Genomic DNA, 8,589 nt, shown 5'->3' on the forward strand with positions numbered 1-8,589 from the left:
CTTCGGCTCTAATTTTATCTCATGGATCAGGACTCTGTACTCAGCGCCCCTGTCTTCAGTCCGCACCAATAACACCATTTCAGAATACTTTTCCTTACATAGAGGCACCCGCCAGGGATGCCCCTTAAGCCCCCTGCTATTCAATCTGTCAATAGAGGCACTGGCGGCAGCATTGAGAACGGACCCCAGAATAAGGGGGGTCACTAGGGGAAACACTATTCATAAGTGCTCCTTGTATGCAGATGATGTCCTTCTGTGTATTACAGATCCGGAGGCATCAATTCCTTTAGCTCTGGACCTCAATGGATTCTTTGGCCGCCTGTCTGGTTACAGATTGAACCTGCCTAAAAGCACACTGTTCCCTATTAACACTCTGGCAAAGGAGGCTGACTACTCAGCCTTTCAGTTTAGACTGGAACACTCCTCATTCACCTATTTGGGTATTCAAATCACAAACACTTATCAGGATCTTTTTAAACAAAATTTTACCCCTTTATTAGAGAAAACAAAATCGGATTTGGCATGCTGGTCAGCATTACCCAGATAGCAAGGAAACATTGAAACAATGTTGAGTCAATATCAGGCGACGTCATTGAAGCAACGTTGAAGTGTGACGTTGAACCAACGTCACTCTTGCACCCATTTTTAACGTTGAAACAACGTCAGGTTTTGATGTTGAATCAATGTTGAAACCTGACATTGATTCTACGTTATATTTTCTAACACTGTTGACATTGAAACAATGTCAGATTCTGATATTGAAACACTGTTGAGCTATGGTATTGATTTTCCACCTCTTTCGCACAGTTGCTTTTTATTGAAAAAAAAAAAAACAAAAACAAAAAAGGTCAATAGACATGTATCATTTGCAAAATACTTTATTAAAAGACAAAGTTTCCTATTTACATTTCTATGTTTCACGTCACTTTTTATCATTTACTCCGGGATGGGGATGGATGATGTGCGTCCTGCGCGCCACCCGTACGATCTGGAGCATATCTGAGCCATTTCTGGACTGCTTGAGCAAAGACCAACTCAGACATAGAGTTCGCCCCTACCTGCTGCGCCAGGCCATCTAGGACAAAAATAGACACACACACAAAAAAACAAAGACAAAAAAAAGGGAATTAGAGCACATGAATAAGCTCTTGTTAATTGTCTTCAGCAGGGAGAAAGTATGTAAACTCCTAGGCTGATAAACATGAAAGTCACCAGGCGGAAATCAGCAAACTGCCGCATTTGATTCCCAAAGAGCTATAAGCTGAAAATGTGATATGTCTTAGCATGGTGTGCCGTTTTTTTTTTTTTAAAGGATACACGTGTATCCTTTAAAAAAAAAGAAAGAAAACATGGGGTCCTCGGGCTGTACAAAGTGTACAACCCGAGGACAAAACAAGCCAAAAACCAAAGACTCCATCTCCAGATTAACCGGACATGAAAGTCTTGTTATTAAGAAAGACAAAGTAATATAGCAAAAACCAGACATAGGAAATGTGAAACGCACCCAGCACATCAATTGATCCCTTTATTGTTCACTTTAGGCTCATAAAACTACAATAAATGTTAAAACTTACCAAATATGCATCTGCACAGCGCTGTCTCTTTAAATGCCCTTTTTTGCTTTGTCTGGTCCTTGGTTTTTTTTCCCCTGCCCAGTTGAGTACAGAGGCCAGCTCCTTTGTAATGGCATAAACCATTACACGGCGGACTCGCACCTCCAGTGTGGTCCAGCAGCACCAATCAACGCAAAGCGTCTCACCTATAGACACATTTTATGAGATGGAATTAGCGTGTCTCATGTCTTAAATGTGTATGCAAGTGCTTGTGTGTTTACTTCATGTAATTGATGATAGAAACATGTCATTTAGTTTTCCCTAAAGCCTGATTTTCAAGTCATACAAAGAATAAACCAAAGTATTGGCAGTACAATGTATTTCTATTCCCTTTTGTTGGATATTCATTTGTTAGTTCTTGTAACTGCTAAAAGTGTTTACTAGTTTTTGCCTGTCACATATATTTGTTATACCATGTAAACTGTGAAATTCCAAGATTTTCAAACTTGCCTTGTAATAGTGGCCTCACAGAGTCTCTGGAATCTACAGAAAAAAAAAAAAAAAAAAAAAAAATCACAACAAGATGACATTCAGGAGTATAAATTGGGGATTTTTTTTAGATAAGAGTACAATGACATTGTGATGCAGCTTTAAAGCTTTTTTAAAAGCATACCATCTATAGGGAAGACATCAGACTCTGCATGCTGGCGAGATCGCAAAGCTGTGTCGGTTTGTGCCGGAGTAGCGAAAGGTGCCGGAAGCTGGGTGGGGCATTATGATGGTTGCTATCAGTGGTCTGGGGGGCAGACTGTGGAGTGATGAGGGCTGTTTAGAAAAAGATAATTTTTTAAGTATTTAAGAATACAGACAACTTGTCAGAAAAGTTTCCTCGTGTCAGACACAGATATGTACACAGACACTAGACAGTATTTTATTACCTGGTATTTTCACTCGAGGGGCCTGGGGAAACCGTTTTTTTGTAGGCTGCTCATCCTCTGAGTCCATATATGTGTACAGGGGATTTGGTCTAAAGAAAAGAAATTAAAAACGGTCTTAAGTAATTGTAAATATGCTTTTGGCATATTGTTTCCTAAAGTTAGTTTGATTTCTAACAACACACACAGGAAACAGAGACGTGCAAGAAGGTACAGTATACAATGAATTTTTGAAGTGCACAAGTGTACACGGCTTTGCATTTTTAAAAAGTTTACAAACTTCCACTTTTTGGACTATATTATGTGGTGATATTGCAGTATGCAAGCACCACAGATATGTATAAAAGACAAGATCATAAATTCTTAACAATCAAAGATATGTTTGTGAATAAAAAGGTTTTACTTGTGCTTTCTTTTAAGCCTGGTCTGGGTTTCTTCTTCGGACTGAAGGTCAGACGTATCACAGCGTTCACGTGGATATCTCTGACGACTGCGTTCTGCTTCGTGAAATGTGCCTGGAAATACAAACACAACGTACGGCCAGACATACATTACGTGTGGACAAAAGGTGCAAACGCATAGAAAAATCAGCGGTTTCAAAAATACGCTGGTACATGTGGACGTAGCCTTATTCATTATTCAAGGCACAAACGGAAAGTCACGTACGCGTGCAACGTACAGTCACGTGGGCATGCTGCGTGAGCATTCAAACTGAGTCTAAAGTTTTCGTGTGCGAATTGAAGCGAGTGCTCTCCAATCATCAAAAGTAACAAAGTCATTGAACACGTTTATACAGTTAACTTTACGTTTATCAATCATATATCACAGATTTAGAATTTTTTGTAGTACTAAGCAACTACAGAGCGAAAGTCTGGGTCAAGCGCCTTTGTTCCAAGAACAAAGGAAACCTCGAAGCGTTAAAGCTAGCTTTGTAAGGGAATATAACGAAGAAATTATGAAACGAAAATCTTTTCTTTCTTGATATACTTTGTTCGCAGTGCAATTTATTTGTTGACGGATTGCAAGAAGTAGACACAATTTCGGACGTAAATAACAGTAAAAAAAAACTCGTTAATGTACAACATTAACGAGTTTTTTACTGTTATTCAAATGTAAACATGGAAATAACAAGTAGGAAAAAAAAAACATTCATTCTTACCTTATACTAATCGTGGTGCAGGCCAGCACAGTGCATGAACTGATGCCTTCTCCGGTCAATTTCGCTGAGAGTAAATCAAATGTCCCGCTCTACTGTAGAAGACAATGAATACCTGGGGGATGTACCAATGTGAGAGGGGTGCTGCGGAATAGTCCAAGTGATCGCTGCTTTAATTTCCCGGTCAACTATACATAAATTGCACGTAGACACGATTTTTTAAAGCTGGTGAACTAGACCAAGTCATTGATAACAAATGAACAATAAATCTACTTTCTCTGGTACTTTATACCCGATCAGTTGCAATGCAATTTAATGCTCAACTACAAATCGATGGTTTTTGATGGTGACCGGAGCCGAATGATCGTCAACTATAAATAGACGTTTTCTCGACGTTGTTGTTGTCACCTGGTCGACTATAAATAGATCAAATATCAATGACAAAAAAACAACGGTGAATCAACATCGTTACAACGTCTCTATAGTAAGACCGTCGGTTTACCACAGTATTTCAATGTTGTTACAACATTGGCATTTCAACCCCGACCATATACGACGGTTCGGATGAAAAATCAACATAGATTCAATGTCGTCTTGCTATCTGGGTACCCATCTCTCTTGCTGGGCGGGTCAACAGGATTAAAATGGTAGTCTTGCCTCGATTCATGTACCTCTTCCAGATGATACCCCTTTTTCAATTCAATTCAATTCAATTCAATTCAATTTTATTTATATAGCGCCAAATCACAACAAAAGTCGCCTCAAGGCGCTTTATATTGTACAGTAGATAGCACAATAATAAATACAGAGAAAAACCCAACAATCATATGACCCCCTATGAGCAAGCACTTTGGCGACAGTGGAAGGAAAAACTCCCTTTTAACAGGAAGAAACCTCCGGCAGAACCAGGCTCAGGGAGGGGCGGCCATCTGCTGCGACCGGTTGGGGTGAAAGAAGGAAAACAGGATGAAAGACATGCTGTGGAAGAGAGACAGAGATTAATAACAGATATGATTCGATGCAGAGAGGTCTATTAGCACATAGTGAGTGAGAAAGGTGACTGGAAGGGAAGAACTCAATGCATCATGGGAATCCCCGGCAGCCTACGTCTATTGCAGCATAACTAAGGGAGGATTCAGGGTCACCTGGTCCAGCCCTAACTATATGCTTTAGCAAAAAGGAAAGTTTTAAGCCTAATCTTGAAAGTAGAGATAGTGTCTGTCTCCCGAATCCAAACTGGAAGTTGGTTCCACAGAAGAGGGGCCTGAAAACTGAAGGCTCTGCCTCCCATTCTACTTTTAAATACTCTAGGAACAACAAGTAGGCCTGCAGTGCAAGAGCGAAGTGCTCTAATAGGGTGATATGGTACTACAAGGTCATTAAGATAAGATGGGGCCTGATTATTTAAGACCTTGTATGTGAGGAGCAGGATTTTGAAATCAATTCTGGATTTAACAGGAAGCCAATGAAGGGAAGCCAAAACAGGAGAAATATGCTCTCTCTTTCTAGTCCCTGTCAGTACTCTTGCTGCAGCATTTTGGATTAGCTGAAGGCTTCTCAGCGAGTTTTTAGGACTTCCTGATAATAGTGAATTACAGTAGTCCAGCCTGGAAGTAATAAATGCATGAACTAGTTTTTCAGCATCACTCTGAGACAGGATATTTCTAATTTTAGAGATGTTGCGCAAATGGAAGAAAGCAGTCTTACATATTTGTTTAATATGTGCATTGAAGGACATGTCCTGGTCAAAAATGACTCCAAGGTTTCTCACAGTGTTACTGGAGGCCAAGGTAATGCCATCCAGAGTAAGAATCTGCTTAGATACCATATTTCTAAGATTTTCAGGGCCGAGTACAATAACCTCAGTTTTATCTGAATTAAGAAGCAGAAAGTTAGCGGCCATCCAGGTCTTTATGTCTTTAAGACATTCCTGCAGTTTAACTAATTGGTGTGTGTTACCTGGCTTCATGGATAGATAGAGCTGCGTGTCATCTGCATAGCAGTGAAAATTTATGCTATGTCTTCTAATGATGTTGCCTAGGGGAAGCATGTATAATGTAAATAGAATTGGTCCTAGCACTGAACCCTGTGGAACACCATAATTGACCTTAGTGTCTGAAGAGGACTCTCCATTTACATGTACAAACTGGAGTCTATTAGATAGATATGATACAAACCACTGCAGTGCAGTACCTGTAATACCTACAGCATGTTCTAATCGCTCTAATAGGATATTATGGTCAACAGTATCGAACGCAGCACTAAGGTCTAGCAGGACAAGCACAGAGATGAGTCCACTGTCAGAGGCCATAAGAAGATCATTTGTAACCTTCACTAAAGCTGTTTCTGTGCTGTGATGAGCTCTGAAACCTGACTGAAACTCTTCAAATAAGCCATTCCTCTGCAGATGATCTGTTAGCTGTTTGACAACTACTCTTTCAAGGATTTTTGATATGAAAGGAAGGTTGGAGATTGGCCTATAATTAGCTAAGACAGCTGGGTCTAGAGATGGCTTTTTAAGTAAAGGTTTAACTACAGCCAGCTTGAAGGCCTGTGGTACATAGCCGATTATTAGAGATAGGTTGATCATATTTAAGATCGAGAATTAATTAATGGCAGGACTTCTTTGAGCAGTTTTGTAGGAATGGGGTCTAAAAGACACGTTGATGGTTTGGAGGAATTAATTATTGAAGTTAACTCAGAAAGATCAATTGGAGAAAAAGAGTCTAACTTAACATCGATGTACTAAGAGTAGCTGTAGATAATATTACATCTGTGGGATGATTATTGGTAATTTTTTCTCTAATGATAAAATTTTATTTGTGAAGAAGTTCATGAAGTCATTACTAGTTAACGTTAAAGGGATGGTTGGCTCAGTAGAGCTCTGACTTTTTGTCAGCCTGGCTACAGTGCTGAAGAGAAACCTGGGGTTGTTCTTATTTTCTTCAATCAGTGACGAATAGTAAGATGTTCTGGCTTTGCGGAGGGCTTTCTTATAAAGCAGCAAACTATTTCTCCAGGCTAAATGATGATCCTCTAAATTTGTGACACGCCATTTCCTCTCCAGCTTACGAGTTATCTGCTTTAGGCTACGTGTTTGAGAATTATACCACGGAGTCAGGGACTTTGGATTTGAGGCCTTAGTTTTCACAGGAGCTACAGTATCCAGAGTCGTAGTAGTGAGGAGGTAAAATTATTAACAAGATAATCGACCTCTGTTGGAGTAGCGTTCAGATAGCTGCTCTGCTCTATGTTGGTACAGGGCATTGAAGATGATAACAGTGGGTGGATTATATTCTTAAACTTAGTTACAGCACTTTCAGAAAGACATCTACTTTGATAAAGTCTACTCTCCACTGCTGTGTAATCAATTATTGTAAATGTAAATGTTATCAGGAAATGAAGTGAAGTGGTGAAGTCTGAGAGGCCTCAGAACCATCTCAGGCCACAACATCAGAACTCTCTGCCTGGAGGGATGAGGTGCTCTCCAATGAGGATGTGAGGTGGGCAAATGAACTGAATCATTCTTCAACAGATTTGATTCAGCCATGAGGCAGTCTCCAACATCGGCTGCAGACTCACCCACCCCCACTGCTGCTGTTCCACCTCTGACACCTCAGACACTTCACACCTCCTCTATTCACCCTGCTCACTCCTCCCCACCCCCAACAACAGCATCCAATACACACTCAACACAAGGCTCCAGCCTGTCTCTCTCAACCACCCAGGTTAGGAGGGAACTGAGGAGGATTAAAGCCAAGAAGGCAGCGGGTCCAGATGGCATCAGCTCGAGGGTCGTCAGGTCCTGCGCGGACCAACTGTGTGGTGTGATGGAGCACCTCTTCAACCTGAGCCTGAGGCTGGGAAGAGTCCCACAGCTCTGGAAAACCTCCTGTGTTGTTCCAGTGCCAAAGACTTCACGCCCCAAGGACCTCAACAGCTACAGGCCGGTGGCTCTGACATCCCACCTGATGAAGACCCTGGAGCGGCTGGTCCTGGCTCAGCTTCGGCGCCTTGTGAGCTCATCACTGGACCCACTTCAGTTTGCCTATCAGCCTGGCATTGGAGCGGATGATGCCATCATTCACCTCCTACATCGTTCCCTCGCTCACCTGGAGACCGCTGGGAGCACTGTGAGAATCATGTTCTTTGATTTCTCCAGTGCCTTCAACACCATTCTTCCCTCGGTTCTGAAGGACAAGCTGGAGAACTCTGGAGTGGACCATCACCTCACTACCTGGATTTTGGACTACCTCACCGACCGACCACAGTATGTGAGGACTCAGGGCTGTGTGTCGGACAGGGTCGTCTGCAGTACGGGGGCCCCACAGGGAACGGTTCTGGCTCCGTTCCTCTTCACCATCTACACTGCAGACTTCTCCCACAACTCCACCCAGTGCTTCCTGCAGAAGTTCTCTCTAGTTTTTCAGGATGACTCTGCAATAGTCGGCCTGATCACTGATGGGGACGACAAGGAGTACAGAGGACTGACTCAGACTTTGTGGACTGGTGCCAGCTGAACTACCTCCAGATCAACGCCAGTAAAACCAAGGAGCTGGTGGTAGACTTCCGCAGGCACAAACATCCTCCACTGCAACCACTGAACATCCAAGGTATGGACATCGAGGCTGTGGACAGCTACAGGTACCTTGGTGTTCATCTGAACAACAAACTGGACTGGACTCATAACTCAGACGCCCTCTACAGGAAAGGGCAGAGCAGCTGTACCTGCTCGGAGATCAGGTCGTTTGGAGTGGAGGCCACTCCTGAAGACTTCTATGACTCTGTGGTGGCCTCAGCCATCTTTTATGGTGTGTCTGCTGGGGGGCAGCATCTCTGCTGGGACAGGAAGAGACTGAACAGGCTGATCCGAAGGCCAGCTCTGTTCTAGGATGCCCTCTGGACCCAGTGGAGGTGTGAGTGACAGGAGAATGGTGGTAAGCTG

This window comes from Oreochromis niloticus, unplaced genomic scaffold, assembly GCF_001858045.2.
Source record: "Oreochromis niloticus isolate F11D_XX unplaced genomic scaffold, O_niloticus_UMD_NMBU tig00006735_pilon, whole genome shotgun sequence".
NCBI classification, from domain to species: Eukaryota; Metazoa; Chordata; class Actinopteri; order Cichliformes; family Cichlidae; genus Oreochromis; species Oreochromis niloticus.